The 24,507-nt window shown below is 42.3% G+C and overlaps 1 protein-coding gene across 4 annotated transcripts in view; it reads left to right on the top strand.

Moving 5' to 3' along the window:
* EML5 (EMAP like 5) overlaps nt 1–24,507 on the top strand; it is a 303,917-nt gene that overhangs the window by 23,458 nt on the left and 255,952 nt on the right. The window lies entirely within an intron of this gene.

Here is a 24,507-nt window from a genome sequence, read left to right as displayed (position 1 = left end):
TGTATTAGTAATCAGGTTATCAAAGTCATTAGATTTCAGGTTGGTACATAAAGCATTTTACCATTTACATAGCAATGATATTAGGAAATCACATTAGAAGCTTTGCTTTTAGTTAACATATTGGTAAATATGCATTTTATAAAGGTGTTTGCATTTTAACATTTAAGAAATAAACAAAAGGTTTAAATAATTTCCAACTACACATTTTCCTAGAGGCTTTTCTGAATGATGTTTTTAGAGTGCTTACAAAAGAAATTCATTTCAACAAGGATATTTCTAGAATTCTTTCTGTGGATTTACTTAGATGTTTTTCTTGGGAGGGTGAAAAAGCCCACTTTACAACTAGATTTATTGTTCTGGTAACACATTCTTTTACACAATCAGATATTTTCCTAAAACATGAATGTTTTCCATGATTTGTTTTCTTGAGGTGTGGATTACATTTGTACCGGACTTATTTTATACAAAGGGAGGGGTCCTGGTCTTAAAAAGACACGGTGGTTTACTTACTTTTTAGACCAAGTGGGTGTTTACCAGTTGTAATACACAGTTTGCAGTTAATTTGTATAGCAAAACAAGTTATCAATCACAATAACCAAGTTTACATCCATTTTTCAAAACATAGCATAAGACGCTGTTATAAAAATAAAAGCAAAATAGAAATTAAGAATGCATTTTAAAGTTTGAATAAACATTCTTAGAGGTAATAAACATGGGCTTGTGGATAGGAGGGCACTATCTTCCTAACATTTGGCATGTCTATGGAATGACAGAAAGCCAGAAGCCTTCTGCAATTTCTTTTGATTACCTTGAAAACTTTATAAAATAACTAACTTAAAACATATGCCGGTATTGTTATATTTCAAGCATCCTTGCTACGCACACTTATAGCTATCTTAATATTCAATAAAGGCACTAACAAGTTTGTAAAGGCCTAACATATGAATGTTATACATTTATCATTTTGGTATCAATATTGAGGTCTCTCCCAATAATACCATATATACCACAAATATACTGTGTGACACAAAGATGGTATGCTCCTTATGCTGAGAGAGGCCACTATTTTAGCTGAGGACAATTTGGCTTGACTCCTTTTGGGAACAATGGGAAGTGGTAGCCATCTTGACAGACAGCTATGAAGGGCAGCTATGGCTTTCAATCTCATGGAGAATAATTCCTGTTGAGAACAATAAAAGATGGCAGTTATTTTGAAAGAAGACAGTTCTTTGTGGAATTGTTGATGAAAATAGTTACCATCCCCCACTGAAGGAGAATCTTTGAGTTATGGGAACCACCTCCCCCGATAATCCTTAGAAACAGAACAACAAAAAACCTTGCAAATATTCAAATGCAGTCTATTCACAAGATTTTATTGAGTTTTAAGCATATGGGAAGTTTGAAGAGCCTGTTATTTTGTTACTGAGATAATTTGGAGAAAATATGTTCTGAGTTGAGGAGTTAAATTTCTTAAAGGACCCATTTTTAAATCAATTTTAACTTCAAAACTAATTAATGGATTACTTTTAAATTCTCATAAAAATCATTTTGTGCCCAAAAAGTCAGTGTTCTAATTTTGGGAAGAATCTGCTATATTTTTCTTACAGAAGGAACTGGCAGAATCTTTGCTTGAAATAAAGAACTCAACTCAAACTTGACTGTGGAACCACAAGCAGTGCTTCCTTAATAATTTAGTCAAAACTTTCCATAGAGGAAGGAAAAACTTACATCTTTGACATTGTTTGGAACTTTAGATTATAGAATACATAATATTCTAGATGTAACTAGAATCTTAAACAAGAAAACTCTTAAATTTTTATTTTCATACAGAGTACACAGTATTTGGATACTGGTGGAAGTAAAATTATATAAATTAATGTTTAATGTCAATAAAGAACTCTTGTTCAAAATTCTATTAAAAGTTAACCTGCAAATAAAATGCAGAATTGCAGCAGTGGGTCAGACTTATCTATTGTGTAAGTGATTGAGATTGAAAATTATGCTTAGAATTTATCCATAGTTGTTATAAAATCATTATGTGCTGTCATCTCTAATAAATACTGTCTTCATTTGATTGCATATTCTGTTCTGATTTTTCCAGACTTGGGATGTGAAGTTTATGTATCAATGTGGTGTATCTCTAAAAGTCATTCTAACAGACAAGAGGGATGAGAGAACTGTTTTTCTTTATGATGCTACTTTCCATTTATTTACCTTACTATTTGTATATGCATGTGTGTATATAAAAGTAAACTGGTATACTGTTGTAAACTGATTCTTCAATTATCAAGTATTTTACTTAAATTTTTAAATTAAAAACTGAATGATAAAATGCTATATTTGTACCCTCCTAAAATGAAGAAGAAAATTGGAAAAGATAAGTGAGTACAGGGTGTTATTTAAAAGCCTTCATGTAACTTGTGGTCATTTAAATTATGACCAATTTATGGACCTCCTTCCTATTTAGACTGAAACAGTGAGTAAAGAGATGTCTCTGTTTTATCAAGGCAGTGCACACACAGAATAAGAAGATTAATTCTAGATTGTGGTTAGCTGACAACTATATAAACCTCCTCCTGACTTTTAGAACTGTGTTAATCCTCGTTCTTTGCTTATAATCGTTCTGCAAGAGCAAGCAAGGTGAATGATGCTCTAGCTTAGATCAAGACAAGGCATCAGACAGTATTTGGACACTGCATGAAGATTTACCACAGCTAGTCTGTCATCTTAAAGCTCAATTTTCTTCTAGAATCCTTAGACAGAAATAAAGGGAAAGTTTGAAGAACTAGTAAATGTGCTTTTTAGATCTAATCTGTATTTTAATGTGACTACTGCGCTTTCACTTTGTTCAATGCTGTATCAAGTTCTTGTTCTTTTCCTTATGTTTAATTGTTAATCCATACTCTTTGGAATATTATATTTGACAACAAATCCAAGTTTTAAGTAACTTAATTTACTGTACACTTAAAAAAATAACAACTGCAATATATTTATGTATGGTCAGCTAAAAAATTCATCCCTACCTTTGAGAATTGCCCAAATGGATCCCTGAATTTCAGATAAAAACACGTTTAGAGCACAAGCCTGATATTTTCTAGAAAGCATTGTTTACTGGTGCCACTCATTTCCCCATCCACCCATCCTTTCCCCTTTTGTTGGATTCCAAAAATATAAAAATAGGAGTGGCTCCATCTGCCTTCCAGCTCCTGACCAGTGAAGAAGCAGTAATGTTGAAGTCCATTTGTGTCCTCACAATTTCCTTTGTAGTTTTCCCCTTTATTGCTTCTTTGGGGTACTTTTTTGTAGATAGTTTTTCATATAATTTATTTTCCGTGTATGCCTGTGCCATTGTCTGACAGGATCTCAAAATGGCTGACAAGACAGAAGGCCAAACTGAGAAGCCTAAGCACCACCTCAGCGTATTCAGTTTACATTCTCTCTCTTTTTCTTGATGGGAATATGTATCACTACTTTAAGAATAAAAGTTTTTCTGATTCAGATTTTCCTCTCTACTGTAAGGTAGCACCAAATTGGAATAACCGTTCTCTCATGTGGAAATTAGGTTAGGTACATGCTTTAATGAGAGAGTAAATATGAGGGTCAATGCTATAGATAATGTCTCAGTGGCTTCTCTTCCCTGACTCCCTCGTACATGTTATTTGGTCTGTATTTTGTGGACCTGGAGAATGAATCTGATGAGCATGCAGTCTACAAGATTGGGAATATAGTGTGTGCTTCAGCACTCCCCTCATGCCCACGTCTTTCTCAGTCTGCAGGAAGGCAGAGTTCACTAAATCAGAAAACTTTATGCTTGGCTTCTCTAGGGTTGCTAGGTTTCCAGTTTTCGACTGGAATGCCTGGTCAAAAAGGGACCCTGGTGGCTAGAGTCAGCACTGCTGACCGGGCCATTAAAAGTCCGGTCGGCAGCGCAGCAGAGCTAAGGGGGGCTCCCTGCCTGCCATTGCTCCCTGTGGCTCCTAGAAGCAGCAGCTGTTAAAGTTGTTAAAGAACTGAGAATACTTTTAGGGCTTATTTAGACAAACCATTGTATGGTGTATCTAAAAGTGTCCATTTTGCTCCGATTTAGTTAAACTAGTTAAACTTTGTGTGTGGACAATGGCATCTAATAGATTACATCATTGTCCGACAATGTGACATAAGGGATGCCAGGATCATCAGAGCCATGTGTGGAGCAGAATGCTGGATGGATCATAGAATGACTAGAATCATAGAATCATAGAATATCAGGGTTGGAAGGGACCTCAGGAGGTCATCTAGTCCAACCCCCTGCTCAAAGCAGGACCAATTCCCAACTAAATCATCCCAGCCAGGGCTTTGTCAAGCCTGACCTTAAAAACCTCTAAGGAAGGAGATTCCACCACCTCCCTAGGTAACCCATTGCAGTGCTTCACCACCCTCCTACTGAAAAAGTTTTTCCTAATATCCAACCTAAACCTCCCCAACTGCAACTTGAGACCATTACTCCTCATTCTGTCATCAGGTACCACTGAGAACAGTTTAGATCCATCCTCTTTGGAACCCCCTTTCAAGTAGTTGAAAGCAGCTATCAAATCCCCCCTCATTCTTCTCTTCTGGAGACTAAACAATCCCAGTTCCCTCAGCCTCTCCTCATAAGTCATGTGCTCCAGCCCCCTAATCATTTTTGTTGCCCTCCGCTGGACTCTTTCCAATTTTTCCACATCCTTCTTGTAGTGTGGGGCCCAAAACTGGACACAGTACTCCAGCTGAGGCCTCACCAATGTCAAATAGAGGGGAATGATCATGTCCCTCGATCTGCTGGCAATGCCCCTACATATACAGCCCAAAATGCCGTTAGCCCTCTTGGCAACAAGGGCACACTGTTGACTCATATCCAGCTTCTCGTCCACTGTAACCCATAGGTCCTTTTCTGCAGAACTGCTTCCTAGCCATTCGGTCCCTAGTCTGTAACAGTGCATGGGATTCTTCCGTCCTAAGTGCAGGATTCTGCACTTGTCCTTGTTGAACCTCATCAAGTTTCTTTTGGCCCAATCCTCTAATTTGTCTAGGTCCCTCTGTATCCTATCCCTACCCTCCAGTGTATCTACCACTCTTCCCAGTTTAGTGTCGTCTGCAAACTTGCTGAGAGTGCAGTCCACGCCATCCTCCAGATCATTAATGAAGATATTGAACAAAACCGGCCCCAGGACCGACCCTTGGGGCACTCCACTTGAAACCGGCTGCCAACTAGACATGGAGCCGTTGATCACTACCCGTTGAGCCCGACGATCTAGCCAGCTTTCTATCCACCTTATAGTCCACTAGGTCAGTACTGAATGTATATATTATCCCCACACGCCCAAAATGCCCCAAAACAATCAAGACATGCCCCTACATCCTAACCATGCATCCCATCGATGCTAAGTGCACTAGAAACCAACCTTAGTATAACCTTGTCTCTTGGGAGGAATTTGGAGACACGGTACAAAAAACTGCAATTGATGTCCTGGAACAGAAGAAAAGGGCTCACTGTGACTGGTTTGATGAAAATGATGAGGAAATCACAGTACTCTTGAAAGAAAAAAATGAGGTTTTCCAAAACTGGCAAAATGATATTCAGTCCACCTCAAAGAGAGACAGATTCGAACACCTGCAAAGCAAGACACAAGACAACCACGTTCAATACAAGATAAATGGTGGGAGAAGGCATCAGAAGACATTCAAATGTATGCGGAAACAAATGAAACAAAGAAGTTCCTTGACTCCTTGAAGCTGCTCTATGGACCTTCAACAGTGGGCATAGGTTCACTCATAATGGCTGATGGCAGGACAGTCATCAAAGACAAACATGGTATGGAACAGAGATGGGTTGAGCACTTCAGCCAACTACTGAACAGACCATCCTCCATTGAAATAAATGCTATTAACCAGATACCTCAAAACCTATTCAGCACCAACTTGACTCACCACCCTCATTTAAAAAAAACAGAAAGGGCAATCAGTATGATGAGCTCAGGAAAGTCCTCAGGAAAGTCCAGAGATGGAATACCAGCAGAAATATATAAATCTGCTGGTCCAAAGATGGCAACACCACTCCAGAAGATCCTTACTGACTTCTGGGAGAAATGGCACAAGACTTCAAAGATGCCATAATTATTCCTTTATTTAAAAATAAAGGCAGCAAAATGGTCTGTGATAACTATAGTGGGATATCTCTCCTATCTGTGGCTAGAAAAATCTTTGCTTGTGTCCTCCTGAACTGACTGATTTCATCTGTCTCCGAAGTCAATCTACCTGAGGCTCAGTGTGGTTTCAAATCTGGTTGTAGCACCATAGACAAGATTTTCAGTATCAGGCAAATGCAAGAAAAATTTATCAAACAAAACATGTATCTGTTCAGTGTCTTCATTGATCTGACAAAAGCATTTGATACAGTCAATAGAGAAGTATTATGGATGATCCTCAGCAAACTTGATTGCCCAGCAAAACTGGTAAAGATCATTTGTTTATTCCATGAGGGGTTGCAAGCTCATGTACTTTTTAATGGACATCACACTGACTCCTTTCCCATTTCAAATGGAGTCCTTGCCCATTTACTGTTCAACCTCTTCTTCACCCAAGTTCTCAACCATACTACAAACGGGCTCAACAGAGGCATATACATCAGATACCGACATGACAGCTCAGTCTTCAATCTTATAAGGCTTAAAGCAAAAACAAAAGTAACAGAACTACTACTAAGAGAAGCACTCTGTGGATGATTGTGCCCTCCTAGCACACACACAGGGAGATCTCCAGTGCATCGTAGATCGCTTTGCTGAAGCATCAAAATGGAGAAATTGCTGAAGCATCAGACTGGAGAAAACTGTGGTGTTGCATCAGTCATCTTCACCACTCCATGCCATATCTCCTAGCATATCCATTAGTGGAACCCAACTAAAACAAGCTGACAATTTTATCTATCTTGGCAGCAACATCTCTAATGATGTATCTCTTGACAAAGAGATCACAAATAGGATATGGAAAGCTTTTCAGTCACTAGGAAAGCTGTGTAACAAAGTCTTGAAATCCCACAACATAACCCTCTCAACAAAAATAAAACTCTACAATGCTTTTGTGCTCACATCTCTCCTCTACAGCTGTGAGACCTGGACACCATACAAATGGAATATCAAACAACTAGAGGCCTCCTATATGCAGCCTCTGTGCACAATTATGGGAATCCACTGGCAAGACAAGATTACCATGTTGGAGGTTCTCCAAAATTCAAATGCCACAAGCATCGAGGCCATGCTGATAAAAGCTCAACTGTGCTGTGTTGGACACATCATTAGGATGCCTGAACATCGACTCCCCAGAAAAAAATTTCTATGGAGAATTGGCACATGGACATCAGAATCAAGGCTGCCCCAGAAAGCACTTCAAGGACAAGCATCAAGACAAGCATACACTTTGCAATAAAACTGGATGATCTTGAGAAGACTGCGTCAAATAGATCAGCATGGCGATACACAACACTCAGAGCTTTTCAAGACTTTGAAGAGGATAGAAATAATCAACTGTTAGCTGCAAGGGGAAAGCGTCATACCACTGTGATAGCTACCAAGATGCTCACCAATGACTTTGTCTGCCCGATCTGCTCACAAGCATGCGCGTCATGCTTTGGACTTCAGAGTCACCCCAGAATCCATAAAAAGAGAGAGCATGAAAATGTCATCATTGAATCGACGGACTATGCGAAGGACACTCTTACATAGATATAAACCTGGCTTATGGAGGTTTAGCTTGCCCTCAAGGTTTAAAATGATGTAAGAGTGTTCAGACACCAAGTTTAACTGGTTTAACTAAATTGGTGCAACACTGCACCTTTAGTTAAAGAAGTGTACGTGTGCGTAGACCAGGCTTTTGAGTAAAAGTGTTACTTTGGGTGCTCCCAAAACTTTGCCAAATAAAGACAGTTTAACATCTCACTATCCAGGGCTGGCTCCAGGCACCAGCTTGGCAAGCTGGTGCTTGGGGCAGCCACTCCGGAGAGGGGCGGCAGGTCCAGCTATTCGGCGGCAATTCGGCGGACGTTCCCTCACTCCCACTCGGAGCGAAGGACCTTCCGCCGAATTGCCACCGCAGATCGCGATCGCGGCGTTTTTTTTTTTTTTTTTGGCTGCTTGGGGCGGCCAAAACCCTGGAGCCAGCCCTGTCACTATCTCATCCCTAAATTGCTGAAAGCATTTGTTGAGTTTTGTCCTTCAGTTAAAGCTGTCTTTGCTAGCTGGTATCTAAATCAGGTTCTGGTGCATTTAATCGAGCAGTCTTTTAAACTTTTTGCTACCTGGTTATTTCCTCCCTCTGAAATTGCTTTTCTTCACACACACTTGCAACAGTTTAATTAAACTGGGTTAGTTATACCAAAGCAAACTTCTGTGTGCACACACTTATATTGGTTTAAAACTGGTTCTCAAACTGGGGATTGGGACCCCTTAGGGGGTCACGAGATTATTACATGGGGGGTCGTGAGCTGTCAGCCTCCACCCGAAGCCCCGCTTCGCTTCCCGCATTTATAATAGTGCTATATATATATATAAAAAAGTGTTTTTAATTTATAGGGGGGGGGGTCGCACTCAGAGGCTTGCTGTGTGAAAGGGGTCACCAATACAAAAGTTTGAGAACCACTGCTTTATATATTTAAAATTGCAGTGCTAACCAAAGGTGTAATTATAAACCAATTTTACTAAAATCAGTGCAACTGTATAGTCTGTGTGACAGGGTATATAGGGCCCACATGGATGAGGAAGGGGCCAGAAAAACCCTGGAGGTAGGGCTAGGTTCACCCCTCTGGCCCTGTCAATCATGCATGATAGGGAGGAGACTTTTAAAAGGGAGGAAACTTTGGTCATCAGGGTGTAAGATTGCCTTAACCAGCAGACTGTGGGAGTGACTCATAGCGCTGTGGAGGAAACTCCTAGGCAGGAGCCCTTCACTCTGACAATGAGGAGAGTACTGTGGACTCCTAAGGTAAGACAGACAAGGTGAGTGGTCTCAGATACCCTGCCAGAGAAATTTTCCTAAGTCCATTATGTTGGGACTGGATTGTTGGCAGCACTGTAGAGTCACAATTGCTGGGATCTGAGGGAGGGGGGGAGTATCCCTGAAGGCATGGTGGGGTTGAGACTTTCATTTTGATCCCTCATCTGGAGAAAGTTGAGGCCTACATAGGGCAGAGCCCCCATTGCAAATAGTAGGGAAGTGGGGCTGTTGTTGCGACCACCCACAGTACATGACTGGGTGTGGTTAGGTTTCCTTACCCCCTGAGTGAGGAAACACCAAGGATGCTGTTACAGTTGAACATTCTTAACTTGATTTAAACCTGGCTGATGTCAGTTTAGCTGGCTCATAGTGTACTCTGATACTTCAAAACATCTTTCCACCCTTCTTATAAGGTTCTAAAATAGCAGACATGACAGATTAAAATATTGTTGACCAGGAGCAAGCAAAATTGATAGAAGCCACATTTAAATTGATTTAAGAGTCCCCCACACACAAAGTTGTACCATTTTAAAGTATATTGGTTTAAAATCACACTTTTAGTTAAATAGGTGCAACTTTGTGCGTAGACCAGGCCAAAGTTGCCTTTATTTATGTATTGTATTGAATTTTGTTTAAAAAAATAAGGGAGAAAATAACAACGTAAAGGAATGGGATGGGTATGAAAGGAAAAGGAAGGAGGGAGGGCAGGGAGGGGAAAGGAGAGTGACATCAGCTAGGAATTAATCAAAGATTTCTAAAAAGTCAGACCAAACCTTTTCAAATTTGTCTGAGCTCCCTCTTCTCTGAAATGTTATCTGCTCTTTAGCTGCCAGGTCAGCCAAGCTGCTGTGCTGAGTTTCTATCCTTGGAGCAGTCTCGTCTTCCATCAAACATATGAGTCATTTGTCTACAAGCACTGCTCTAGACGACAAAGCTTTCAGTGAGTTGGAGAGTTTCCAAGATGATGGGATATATCCCAAAACACAGTTCTGGGAAGTAATTTTTAAGGAGGAATCCATTATCATATTAATCTTCCTACCTACTTCTGGACAACAGGATTGTAACTTGGGACAGTCCCAAATTATGTGAGCCAATATGGTTCTGGGGTACCCACATCTCCAGCAGCAGTCTCTTTTGGCAAGGCCCATGCACTATAACTGCAGGGACCACTATGAACAAAAATATAACTTTCTGCTGGATTAGCTGTAACTGAAAATCAAAAGTAGAGATTTTTAATGTTTTGCAAGATACTTCCCCACACATCTTTTGTTCCAGGTGTGGCACAGGAAATCTAAATTCTTCTTTGAGTGCTTGTTCATGTCAATTCCAATTAGGTATATGGATACTGCTAGGGAAAAAACTTTCTGGCTGCTGTGCACGCAACGCACGCACACCTAATTGGAATGGACATGAACAACACATCTCGAAGAACCACAGTTATGAGAAGGTACCATTTTTAGGGTCATTTGGACCAGGAAATTGTAACAGGCTACAGCTGGTTGGGTGAATCTGTAGGACTCTTCCCACTTCAACAACAATTTTGGAGACTGTGGTGCTCCCAGAACCTCAGGACCAAGTATGTCCTTCAAGAAATGCTTAAGCTTAAGGTAACACCATGCAATTGGACCATATAGGTTGTATTGTTGAAGTGCTTTGAATGGCAAAAACTCCAATTTTGCCTTTTAATAGCTATCACTTCTGAAAAGGATTAGGGACCTTATTTCAAAAGTTTTTTCTTTAGTTTCTCCCAAGTTGTACTCGGTACTATTTTAGAATTTTCATCAGCAGTCATTCTTTATTTCACCCAAGACATCACACTACCCTTAATTTTGTCCAAAAACTAATCATCCTAAAGAGAGAAGGTGATATAGCTTAGATCTTAGTACAGCATTCAAACCTACTAAGATAGAACAGTCCACCAGGAAATCTGATACCTTGTTCACCTTATATGCTGGCAAGAACTAAGGTTTGGAAAGCCTGTAACACAACCAACTCTTACCTGGGTCATGTTTTCTATTTTAGAAGCTTATAAGAAAGGTTGGAAGATGCTTTCAAGTATCTCAATGTGCTTAGCAAGATCTGTCGCCACATCCAGGGTAGACAGAACTAGACCATTTTATAAGGAGACATACAGAGCAGCCACCTGGCAAGCTCAACCTATTTTTATCAAATAATGCAAAGTAGATATGATATCATCATCAGATGTTGCCTTTGGTTACAGACTTCTATTCTCACTTAATGTATATCCTCATTTGTTCTGCTTTCCCTCCCTCTTTTTCTGGCTGGACTGATTACTACTTCCCAAAAGTTATGCTTTCCAGACTAAAGGATTTCACAGCCCTTGTATCATTTTTGCTGTTTGTAAACCCTTTCTCTGTAAGATAGGATATGGAAGGGCTGTGATAGAGACTTGGGAACTAATCAGAACATAATTTTCAAGTGGCTGTTTTCCCCCCCTCCAACTCCAAGCAGTTTATTATTCTGATTTTCTTTAAGTTGCATACATTTACTTTAGAATGGATTTCTAAAAGAGCAGGCTGTGCCATTACCAATGCTCTCAATAACCATGGGAAAGATACAGCATTGGGTAGTCTCCTTAGGGATCCTGGTTCTTGGTGTAAGGGGACTTACTAAAACTCAGTGGGGGTGTTTTGGTTGGCTAGCTCCCAGAACTAAAAGAAAGGGGAAGGGTCAATGGGAAATCATGCCCCTGAGACTGACAGTCCCCAGGAACAATGGGGAGAGGCCAATGCTCCAGGTCAGCCTGATTGACAAAGCGGGCAGGCTAATCAGGGAGTCAGGAGGCCAGAGGGGTCCTGTCCTCCCTGTGAGAGGGACTTGCCTGGGTCAGACAGAGTGGGGCCGAGCTAAGGAGAAAGCAGGAGTGCAAGCTGAGCTGTGGAGCAGAGCTGAGCTGGATCCAGAGGGGGCCAGAAAAGCAGGTCAGAATTGGGAGCAGAGTCACAGAAGCAGCCACAGAGCAGACCTGTCCTGGGAGGAGAGCTGCAGCAACCAGATCCAGAGGGACCAGAGAAGCAGCCCAGGGAGCTGGAGGCAGAGCAGCAGCAGCAGCTGTGCTGAGGCAGAGTGGAGCTGGAGCTGAGGCAGAGTGGAGCCAGGTGCAGTGAACAGCTGGGGAGAGCGAGAGGGCAGCAGACCCAGCGCAGGGAGACGCCCCCAGCCAACACGCCTTGCAGGCCAGACTTGGAGGGGGATCATAACCCCGACGAGGCAGGTGCGCCATTGGGAAGAAGGGTCCTGCCACCTAGAGCCTGAGAGCTTGTGGCCACCGCCAGAGCAAGTGTCCAACCCGCAGCATCCCTGCAGCACAGCCAGGGCCTGAGAAGGAGGCCTGGGACTTGTGAGGAACAGACTGAACTTCCCTTAGGGTAGGTCTACACTTACCTCCGGGTCCGGCGGTAAGCAGTCGATCTTCTGGGATCAATTATCGCGTCTTGTCTAGACACAATAAATCGATCCCGGATCGATCCGAGAAGTGCTCACCGTCGATGCCGGTACTCCAGCTCGGCGAGAGGAGTACGTGGCATCGACGGGGGAGCCTGCCTGCCGCGTCTGGACCCGCGGTAAGTTCGAACTAAGGTACTTCGAATTCAGCTACATTATTAACGTAGCTGAATTTGCGTACCTTAGTTCGAAGTGGGGGGTTAGTGTGGACCAGGCCTTACATTCCAGAGACGCTGGTTGTGATGTCCCCGTGCCACAAAGGGGGATGACATGTTTTCCTTTAACCTTTCCCATTTTTTCCTTATTTTTTCATATGTTTTATAAATTGTATTTGCTTTGAATTGTATGTAATTATCAGTGGGTCAGGGAAGCATCCAGTGCCGAGAGAGCACCCTGGAGTGGGGACACCGTAGCCCCTGCCCTAAGTGACCACAAAAAGGTTGGGGGTCGAGCCCCCCCAGGAATCCTGGGCCCAGCCTTGTTGGGGTTATGAGGACTCTGCCACACCGGAGAGTAGAAGCAGAGTCCTCTAGGTCAGGCAGGGCTCTGGGTAAAGGAAGTGGGAGCGAGGACTCAGATCCTTTCGCTAGCCCACTTCACCGGGGTAGTGTATAAGCCAGGAAAGTTCCCCACAATAGCGGGTCCATTCCCCCGCTTACATTGGGTTTGTGAGAAACAGATGCATCCCCAAGATAACCCACTTAGAAAATATTCCTCTTCAGAGTCTGTGTTCTTACAGCATTTCCGGTAAACCGACTGATTGATTGGTGTTGCAAAAATGATCTTCAGCTTCTCTTACTATCCTCCTTGGTGGGGGAAGGGAGGGTGTGCCCAAATGATAAGTGAGAAAAAGTGGTGGATCCCCAACCAAAGAAAAGGGGGAAAGGTGACTAAAATGTGTATAAAAACTCAATACAAAATGGTTTGTATGCTTAAGTACACAAAAATAATTCTGATGTTTGAGTTATACTTTTAATTAGAAGATACCTAAGGTGGTGGTATCTTCCACAACTGTATTCTTCTCTGCATTTTCTAATGTCCTAGTTTTGTGAAGCTCAGTCACATGAATACATTGTTGGATTTTCATCTGATATTTTGTTGCTAAGGAGACCTCTTCTTTAAAACAGTATCTGTCTCTTCAGCATCGCTATTTTTCTATGTCTACTTGAAATTCAATATTGAGGACAAAACTGAAAAAGAAAACACAACAAATGCTAATGCTAAATTCTTTTTCCCTTTTATAATGTGGGAGTGAAGCTTCAGAGCTGTCAGTCATACACTAACCTGCCTAAAGATCCCTTTCTACCCTCAGCCTAATTACAGTTTTGGGATCTCAGTCACATTATGCTTGTCTCTAGTCTCATCCCACATTTAAACAAACATAGTAAGCACTGCTTTCATGCTGCTGTCAAGAAACCAGGCGTTAACAACTAACAGTATTTGTCTAACACATATATTGTGAATCCCATCATTGTGTTCAAAATAATGGAAAACACACAAACAGGGCTGGATTAACTCTCCTGTGGGCCCGTGGCTATTAGATTTTGTGGGGCCCCTATATCCAAATCTTTTTCCTGGGAGGGAGTTTGGTGCAAGAGGGGGCTGGGGATTGGGGTGCAGGAGGGGGTGCGGGCTCTGGGAGGGAGTTTGGGTGCAGGAGGGGGATTCTGATATGGGGCAGGAGGTTGGGGTGGAGGATGGGGTGCGAGGTGCAGGCTCTGTCTGGGAGGTGCTTACCACAGGTGGCTCCTGGACGGCGGCGCAGCAGGACTCAGGCAGGCTGCCTGTCTGCCATAGCCCCATGCTGCTCCCAGAAGCGGCTGGCTTCTAGCACGTCTCTGCAGTCCCTGGGGGAAAGGGACGGCGTGTCTCCATGCGCTGCCTGCAAGCGCTGCCTCCGTAGCTCCTATTGGCCGGTTTCCGGCCAATGGGAGCTGTGAGGACAGTGCTGGGAGCGGGGGCAGCGCACGGAGCCGCCTCTCCCCCCTTGCCAGGAGCCGCAGAGATGTGTGGTGTGGTGCCATCTGCTGTTGTGTTGGGTAATAACAGGGCCTGGAGAGGCTGGCTGAATCACTAGCAAAGCAGTGTGAGAGAGGCCTGCCCAGCTGGGGGGCTACGGGCACAGTGGTTCCCACAGCTCCCAGACTGCACCCCTGGGGTGATAACCCATCACAGACAGAATGCAACTTTCCCTTCAGAGTCCAAAGTCCCTCCATTGAACAGGAAAATCCCTGCAAGCATTTGAGAGGATGGCTCCAGTGGGCAAAATATAGGCAAAATTTCAGCAACCCAGTCTTGGTGGGGTTACCTCAACTGTCTTGCCCTGGGCAGAAAAGGAAACTGGGTAGGCTTGGAAAATCTGGTTGTATCAGCAAACTGCTCCTTCCCTCTTCTCTGTGTGAAGAAATTGATGCAAGACAGACCATGAGGCAAATGTAAGATAATTCCTAAGTCCATAGAGCCCACACCTAACAGTCACTGCACCTAGCTGCAGAGATCAGTCATGTTGTTCCTCTCTGCCTCCCCTGGGGTGGTGGATAGGGAGTTTTGGACACAGGGCAAACACCATGGATTCTAGCCCAATCCTCTCACCACTGCTGCCACCTCTATACAAGCATCCTAGGGACTTCCTACTGCTGGATTCAGGGAAATACAGACCCATTTGACATGTGGACCACATGAAGAAGAGAGGGACAGTCCTGGGCAAGCAGCCGGGGAGCCCCGGGCCCTTTAAATCACCGCTCGAGCCCCGCTGCCGGATATAATGCGGTAAAGCAGCCCTGCCCCCCTGAGCGCTGCTTTACCACGTTATATCCAAATTCGTGTTGTATCGGGGTTGCGTTATATTGGGGTAGAGGTGTAATTCTAAAACCTCCTCTAGTGACACTTCAATTTGTGACAGTTCCTCAGATTTGTCATCTACAAAGGACATCCCAGGTTTGGGAATCTCCCTAACATCCTCAGCCGTGAAGACTGAAGCAAAGAATTCATTTAGTTTCTCCGCAATGACTTTATCGTCTTTAAGTGCTCCTTTTGTATCTCGATCGTCTGGGGCCCCACTGGTTGTTTAGCAGGCTTCTGATGTACTTAAAAAACATTTCTGTACCAATGAGCATTTCCATGATAGGCAGAAGAGAGATATTCTGTACTTGTCCTTTCCAGTGTTTTCCCCACTCATTGTATGTAAGTGTAATTTTGTTGTTGCTAGGGTAGAGTTTTCGGATGGTTATTTGCTGCTGTTACTGAGAGTGAACATAACACACAGCTGTACTGAAGCAAATTACGTTTTTCCTGAGGCAATGCATATGTTCTGTGGGTATGTAAGTGCTTATACAAACTACTATGGAGGCTAGGTTAGTAAAAATATCTAGCTAGTAGTTTCACTCAGTATGCCTCTACTATGTAAGCTTCTGCAATGCATAAACCTATTCTTATTTTATTTTTATTTTACAGTGAATTAGGATCTGGCTTTTGCATTCTAGTTAATTACGTATACTCTCTATGCATGTAGGAATTTGTATTTTTGACTAAGGCCAAGCACTGCTTGACTCTATGGTAGAAAGTGATAGGAAAAAAAAATACAGATTTACCATTTTCTGCAAGCTTATTGTTTTTTCCCCCTGAAGTTTGCTAAGCTTAATTTTATGCTTCTCTAAAGGAATAGCTTCTGTACATGAGTAGCTTTTAGAAATAAAATATTTCAAGGCATTAATTTGGTTTCTTTTTTTGTTTCTAGATCTATTGAGGGTTTTGCCTTAATCCACAAAAGTGCAGGATAAGTGTAATACATTTTTGTCAATAATTATAAAGCTTATGGATATTGCATAGATAACGTTTTTTTTATTCTGCTAATTACATCTTTGGGTGCTGCTAATTTCTCATCTATGACTATTAGAACTGGTGCAATCATAATATAGGACAGACTTGGCTTCAAGAATGCACCATTGAGCCAAGCTGGTGTGATTTTAAGACTGATATCGATATTTATATGACCAGATCACAGAAAGAGAGGGTTTAAAAAAATCCAGTCACCTTAATAATGGCAGTAATGTTTTAGTCTTATAAACCAGTCTTTATTATCTCAATATGCATTTTTATTCCACAGCTTATGGCTAAAGTATATCAGTTATCATTGTCTTAAGATGTTTTAGAAAAACATCTGAGAAAAGCAGTGTTATTTTAATAGATACTGCCGCAAAATACTACCTAATAATAGTCATTTCATATCATTCAGCTGATTTTTCAAAAAAGCTAAAATTTCCAAGATCAAATTCCCTTATTACACAATAATTTTAAAATTGCTCTTTGTAAATGTTGAAATATGGTGCTAAAATAATTAGATTTATAAACTTCAACTAAAATCTTGTGGACTGGTAATGACAAAGTCAAATAATCTTTTCTTGAAAGCATTTAAACATTACTCTAGCAGGCGTGATGGTATGATAACAATGTTTGTTGTTGTTCTGTTTTTTTTTTTTTGTCGGAAACACAGATTTGGGAGCAGCTTCAAAAATGTATGCCATAGGCTGTGAAGGCCTTCATAGCGGAATTGATAAACCTGGTTACCACAGAATGATACCATTCTTAGGCATCGCCTACTAGATGTACACCCCTAACATGGATATATAGATTATTTGCTATTTTAATGTTCTAGAAAAATTACCATATCTTAAAAATCTCATATTTTACATACATTCAAAATAAATCAAATGAAAAAGGATCTATTTGAAAACATCCTCGCTTAAGTCACTAATTTTTCCTTCCTGAACTCATAGGGTCTTTGAAATTGTGAAACATATTTTCTGATTTTAAGCATTATGCACATGTACTGATAATAACACTTCTTGTCTGTCATACAACTTGACTTTAAGTTGTTTGTTTTATCTAATGTACATGTTTTAGCCAAATCACTGAACTTGTGGTGTAAGTATTATTATGATAAAATAGTTTAATCTTACATCACCACATTACTGTATGCGCATCTATGTACATCTGTCTGAGTGTAGCAAAACATAATTTAAGATAAACTTCAAGACGTGAATATTTTAAAATAGTGTACCTTGGCCAAAATTTTTAAATATGGTTACCAAATACTAAGCTCCTAAATCCATTTTTAGATACCTAAATAAAGTAGCCTATTTTTCAGAGGTATTGAGCACCTGCAGTTCCTACTGAGGTCAAAGTTCCATGGTGTGGAAGTCAGTGGCAGCTGGAAGTGCTCAGTACTTTCAAAATCAAGTCTTCGGATTTGGGCACCTAAATAAAAGTTTTAAGACCCTAATTGTAGGCACCTAGGTTTCAAAATGTTGGCTATTATATAGCTATTGGTATAATCCATACCATACTACTAAGGTTGTTTAAATATATTAGCCTTGCTGAAGTATATCACTGGTCTACAATTTTTGAGAAGTCATCTGCTTCAGAGATAAAATGTGCTATTTATTATGTATTTTGATGTGCTGAATTTAAATATGACAATTAAAACAACTGACTGGCTACTGTTTTGAAGATATTTAAGTTTTTACATTTTATGTCTATGTATATTGTGTAGATAGTAGAGTTTTAATCATAAATTGTAAACCTAGGTCTTTTCATGTGTTTATGGTTGCTTTACATGATAACATTTCACCTGCCCTGTTTATGTAACACTTTACAAATCAGCAAAAGGGTTATATAAATAAAATTTATTATGAAAGAAAAGGCAAAAAATATTGTGTACATAGTTTAGTCCTATTCAGTGTCTACTCGGCGCTTCTTGGTTTGTCTCTTGTATTCATTAAATGGAGCATCTCTTGTCACTGTCCAGCAATAGTCTGCAAGCATTGATGGGCTCCATTTTCCATGATAGCGTTTCTCCATTGTTGCAATGTCCTGGTGAAATCACTCACCGTGCTCGTCGCTCACTGCTCTGCAGTTCGGTGGAAAAAAATCTAGATGAGAGTGCAAAAAATGTATCTTTAGTGACATGTTGCAACCAAGGCTTTTGTATGCCTTGAGGTGGTTTTCCACCAACAACCTGTAGTTGTCTGCCTTGTTGTTTCCGAGAAAATTTATTGCCACTAACTGGAAGGCTTTCCATGCCGTCTTTTGCTTGCCACGCAGTGCATGGTCAAATGCATCATCTCGAAGAAGTTCACGAATCTGAGGACCATCAAAGACACCTTCCTTTATCTTAGCTTCACTTAACCTTGGAAATTTTCCACGGAGGTACTTGAAAGCTGCTTGTGTTTTGTCAATGGGCTTGACAAAGTTCTTCATCAGACCCAGCTTGATGTGTAAGGGTGGTAACAAAATCTTCCTTGATTCAACAAGAGGTGGATGCTGAATACTTTTCCTCCCAGGCTCCAATGACTGTCGGAGCGGCCAGTCGTTCTTGATGTAGTGGAAATCTCTTGCACGACTATCCCATTTGCAGAGAAAACAGCAGTACTTTGTGTATCCAGTCTGCAGACCAAGCAAGAGAGCAACAACCTTCAAATCGCCACAAAGCTGCCACTGATGTTGGTCATAGTTTATGCACCTCAAAAGTTGTTTCATGTTGTCATAGGTTTCCTTCATATGGACTGCATGACCAACTGGAATTGATGGCAAAACATTGCCATTATGCAGTAAAACAGCTTTAAGACTCGTCTTCGATGAATCAATGAACAGTCTCCACTCATCTGGATCGTGAACGATGTTGAGGGCTGCCATCACACCATCAATGTTGTTGCAGGCTACAAGATCACCTTCCATGAAGAAGAATGGGACAAGATCCTTTTGATGGTCATGGAACATGGAAACCCTAACATCACCTGCCAGGAGATTCCACTGCTGTAGTCTGGAGCCCAACAGCTCTGCGTTACTCTTGGGTAGTTCCAAATCCCTGACAAGGTCATTCAGTTCACCTTGCGTTATGAGGTGTGGTTCAGAGGAGGAGGATGGGAGAAAATGTGGGTCCTGTGACATTGATGGTTCAGGACCAGAAGTTTCATCCTCTTCCTCTTCCTCGTCTGACTCAAATGAGAATGATTCTGGTGCATCAGGAACCGGCAGTCCTTCTCCGTGGGGTACTGGGCATATAGCTGATGGAATGTTTGGATAATGCACAGTCCACTTTTTCTTCTTTGACACACCTTTCCCAACTGGAGGCACCATGCAGAAATAACAATTGCTGGTATGATCTGTTGGCTCTCTCCAAATCATTGGCACTGCAAAAGGCATAGATTTCCTTTTCCTGTTCAACCACTGGCGAAGATTTGTTGCACAAGTGTTGCAGCATATGTGTGGGGCCCACCTCTTGTCCTGATCTCCAATTTTGCAGCCAAAATAAAGGTGATAGGCTTTCTTAACCATAGTGGTTAGACTGCGCTTTTGTGATGCAAAAGTCACTTCACCACAAACATAGCAGAAGTTATCTGCACTGTTCACACAAGTACGAGGCATCTCTGCTCACTTTGGCTAAACAGAAATGTGTCCCTTTGCAAAATCAAACACTTACAAATAAGAGAGCACGACACTGTATGATTTCTAGAGCTGATATAGGGCAATTTGTTCAGCAGAGTGATGTAAGCTTCGTTATGATCGCATCATCCATGACTTCTAGGAATACCATGATGCAATTCATATCATGTATGACGCAATACCAGCTTCAGATTGCATCATTCATTGTTTTGCCTAAAAAACAAGTACTGTCCAAACCCAGTCATAGATTTATTCATAGATCCAGTCAAAGATGTATTTTAGTCATTTCTGGTTTAAATTGAAATTCCTTCCCTTTAGAACTCACTTATCCTCCGCCATTCCCAAGTCAAGGGTCGTATATACTGACCCAAGAGCATATCTTGAAAACTAGAGCCAATCAACAATTTTAAGCATCATTTTTGTTCTCAGTGACCCAGAATTAGTAAAGTTTGACTACATTTATTTCAGAAGCATTTTGGCTGTAGAGGTACAGTAGAGGTACTGTGTTGTAATGGAGATTTCATTCTATTCTGCACTTGTGAATCTTTTCTTATTTAGCTTGTTCTTCCCATTGAATAAAAATATATTTATGATAATACTTGCTACTTATACAGTATAATGCTTTCCATGTGAAAGCAGGTAAGATGCTTTTACCTAATTGTGAGGGATGGAAGTATTATAATTAAGTCTATCTGTCCATGTAATTATACAGTCCTCCTCCATCGTATTATTAACCCTATTTTAGAGTTGGGGGGAACTGATTGATTGTCCTGCCTAACATTAAATAACAAGTTAGTGGCAGAGCCAGGGATGGAACCCAGGGGTCCTGATTTCAAGTCTCATGAATTAGCCAGAAGACTATCTTTTCTATATTTTTATCTTTACTGTTCCTTTTCCTCTTTTAGTTCCAATCTCTTCCCCATCCTTTCTCTTCCATCATTTTCTCCTTTGTTCTTCACTTGGTCCTTTCTCCCCCCCGTTTTCCTCCTCAGTTCTTTGCCTCCCCTGCTTTTCTTATCAGCTGTCTGGTCCTGTTTCCTTTCCCCCTACTTTGTCCTTTCACTTCCAACATTTCTCCCCTCATCAAGTCCTTTTATTCCTTCCCACACATGTACATTGTTCCTTTCCACGAGAGATGTGCTGATATTGCTCAGAGCCAGGAGGAAGTGCTTGAGTCATTGTGCCATATGAAATTATTCATACAACAGTAGTATTAATAAAAACAAGATTTATTGGAAGTAGAGAAAATATGTAGTAAAACCAAAGAAGCAGTTGGCATAACACCTCATCTGCATGCTTTGCAAAACACAGTGAAGGTAGTTTTCTTTTAGGTTAGTTATAGAGAAAAGAAAACTTACATTTCTTTAAATTGGTCTTCTATGATAGCTCCCTGAGTAGCTTGATCTACCCTCTCCCTTCTTGATATAGCCGCTCCCTTCTATGTCCAGAGCACCCTTTGTGTTTTCTATACTTACTTATTAAGTTCCTGGCTTGATGCTGGCAGATCAGGTACCAGCTCATGCCAAGGCCCCGAGTTCTCAACTAGGACTGTCAAATTATTTAAAAAATTAATTGTGAGATTGAAAAAAGTCACAATTAATTGCAGTTTTAATTGCACTGTTAAAATAATAGAATACTATTTATTTAAATATTTTTTGTGTTGCGGGGGAAGGAAGTTTGTGTGTTGGAGTGCTGTCTCTAAGCTGAGCACTCAGGAGCCTGAATGCTTTTTTAGCCATCAGCAGCTGTTGTCGGCAGACAGGCTCCCCCTGTTCCCCGACCCTAGCTCAGTGGTGATTGGGTACACTGGTGGGGGGAAGGGAATACCCTGATATCAGCCTTCTTCACCTCCGCTCTGTGCAGCAGACAGGAGGTAGGCTCCCAACCTGGAGCTGCTTGGCTAGGGGCGACTCAATAGGGGCGGGAAAGAGACAGGAGCAGTAGTGGAACAAGGTGGTGGGAGGAAGGACATCCCTGCCCTGGAGGCATGTAGCAGTGCCCACCTGTGCATGATGCCCTGGTGTGTGATTAATGCTTGTATAAAAAAAGTGTTAATTTGTTTTGAGTTAATCGCATGCATTAACTGTGATTAATTGACAGCCCCAATTATTATTTTTGATTACAAATATTTGCACTGTAAAAAAGATGTACCCCATGTTATAAGGGGCTATTAAGTGTCTGCATTGTAATCCTCCATAAGTCATCAAACAGGAAAGAAGCATTAGGTAATGTAAAATACTGGCTTCCTGCACAAGGTATTAGCGCTTGCCCACCAAGAAGGCCCACTGAAATCAAATGAGCCATTGTGAAACATCAAAGAACACAGACTTTAACTACATTCCTTCCTCCCCCATAAAGAAGAGACGTGCATGTGAGTTCATCCCATCATCTTGAACTCTGGGAGGAAGGGAATAAAAATCCCTGACAAGAAGAACTGTATCTCTATGATGCTTGGGCTCTGGGAGGGCAAGATTTCTAAGCATAAGCAAGGGATCCCCAGGTGCTTAGCCTGGGTTAGCCCTAAAGGATGTATACAGTTTGCTTATTTGAGCAGCTTCTATCACCTTTTGGAACCCAAGACTGTAACTTATTTGTGTGTGTGTGTAAATAACTCATTTCTTTTTCTTAGTTAATAAAATGTTAGTTTGTTTATTATAAAATTGGCCACAAGAATTGTCTTTGGTGTAAGATCTAAAGGGCAATTGACCTAGGGTAAGTGACTGGTCCTTCGGGATTGAGAGTAACCTGAGTATTATTGTGATTTTTTGTGTGTAAGGGACCATCTATTACAAAGGCAAGCTTGCCTAGAAGGCAAGAGAGACCGGAGTACCCAAGGGGAGTGTCTGTGACTCCATGTTTAGGCTGTTATAGTGCCTGAGGAGTTTACACTTGATGTTTGGTTGGTGAAAGCTAAGTATAGAACTTACAAGCAATTTGGGGTTTGTGCCCTGCTTCTTAATAGTCTGCCCTCAGGTTGGTACTCATGGTCTTCAGCCACTGCAGACAGTTTGACACCCGGATCTAGGTCAACTCCTAGGAGTAGAATTTATTATCATCACACACTGCCTTGCCCCTTTTTGCTGTAAGTAGTCTTTGGAAGATAAATATACAGAATAGATGTTGGTTAAGGCTTTCATTTCCATTCTCCAGGAGATTTATCTAGGGAGGGGAAGAAAGTCCGTTAGTGATGGTGTAGAGAAGTGGTGTCCAACCTTTTTACGCCCAAGATCACCTTTTGAATTTAAGGGCATCCCAGGATCTACCCTGCTCCTTCCCCGAGGCCCTGCCCCGCTCATTCCATCCCCACCCCTCTCCGTTGCTTGCTCTTCCCCACCCTCACTCACTTTCACCAGGCTGGGGTAGGGGGTTGGGGTTCAAGAGGGGATGCAGGCTGTGGGCTGGGGCCAAAGGGGTTGCAGTGTGGGAGGGGGCTCTGGGATGATTCTGGGGCAAAGAATTGGGCTGTAGGAGGGGGTGAGGGGTGCATGCTCTGGGAGGGAGTTTGTGTGCAGGAGGGGGCTCCTGGCTGGGGCAGAAGGTTGGGGTGCAGAAGGGGGTACAGGGTGCTGGCTCTAGGTGGGCGCTCTGGGCTGGGGAAGAGTGTTGGGGTGCAGGAGGGGGTTTGGGGTACTGGCTCTGGGAGGGGGTTGGGGTGCAGCCTCCCGCCATGCAGCAATTACCTTGGGTGGCTCCCGGTCAGTGGTGCAGCAAGGCTAAGACAGGCTCCCTGCCTGCCCTGACCCCACGCCACTCCCGGAAGGGGCCAACACGCCCCTGTGGCCCCTGGGGGGGCACGTGGCTCTGTGCGCTGCCCCTCTCTGCAAGCACTGCCCTCGCAGCTCCCATTGGCCACATCTCCCTATTCCCAGCCAATGGGAGCTCCGGGGGCGGTGCTTGTAGGCAGGAGCAGCGCGTGGACGGCGACCCGTGCCCCGCACCCCCAGGGCTGCGCTGGCTGCTTTCGGGAACAGCATGGGGCCGGGGCAGGCACCTGCCTTAGCGGCAGCCATGCTGCACCACCAGAGATCGTGATTGACTAGGAGATCCTCTAGGATTGACCAGTCGATCGCGAACAACCGGTTGGTGACCATTGGCATAGAGTCAACTTTCAAATGGTTACCTTCCTGGGTCAAGTAGAGCATTTCACAGATCACTCTGTTTTGCTGTATCCAGTTTGTACAGAAAGATTTCTCTAGGTATACATCCCTCTTACCCATCTTCCTTTGATATGAAATATAAACTGGAAGATTTCAGGTCCTCTGTTATACCTCATTTACATGTTCACCATATCATGGGTTAAATTGCCATTTCTGGAGCCTGACCCTGGCAAGGAACACTAGATCAGTGCTTTGGCATTCCAGGGATATGAGTTTTGGGGGATTCTTGCTGCTGTTTTTTTCTGGCTATGTGTCCAGAAAAGTGTTAAAAGAAACACATTGTTTCTGTGAGGTTCTAGTGCACAAAAAAGTGTCCTGTGAGGGTCTGAATCTCAGGAACTCTTTGATCAAACAACCCCAGATTTTCCCTGCATCTGTTACTCTTGGCCTCTCATGTGGCATACCAGTTTTCAAAGCAATTTGCCTAAGCATGTGAGTC

Source organism: Chrysemys picta, chromosome 4, assembly GCF_011386835.1.
Source record: "Chrysemys picta bellii isolate R12L10 chromosome 4, ASM1138683v2, whole genome shotgun sequence".
Taxonomy (NCBI): domain Eukaryota; kingdom Metazoa; phylum Chordata; order Testudines; family Emydidae; genus Chrysemys; species Chrysemys picta.
This window is presented reverse-complemented; position numbering and strand designations above follow the sequence as displayed.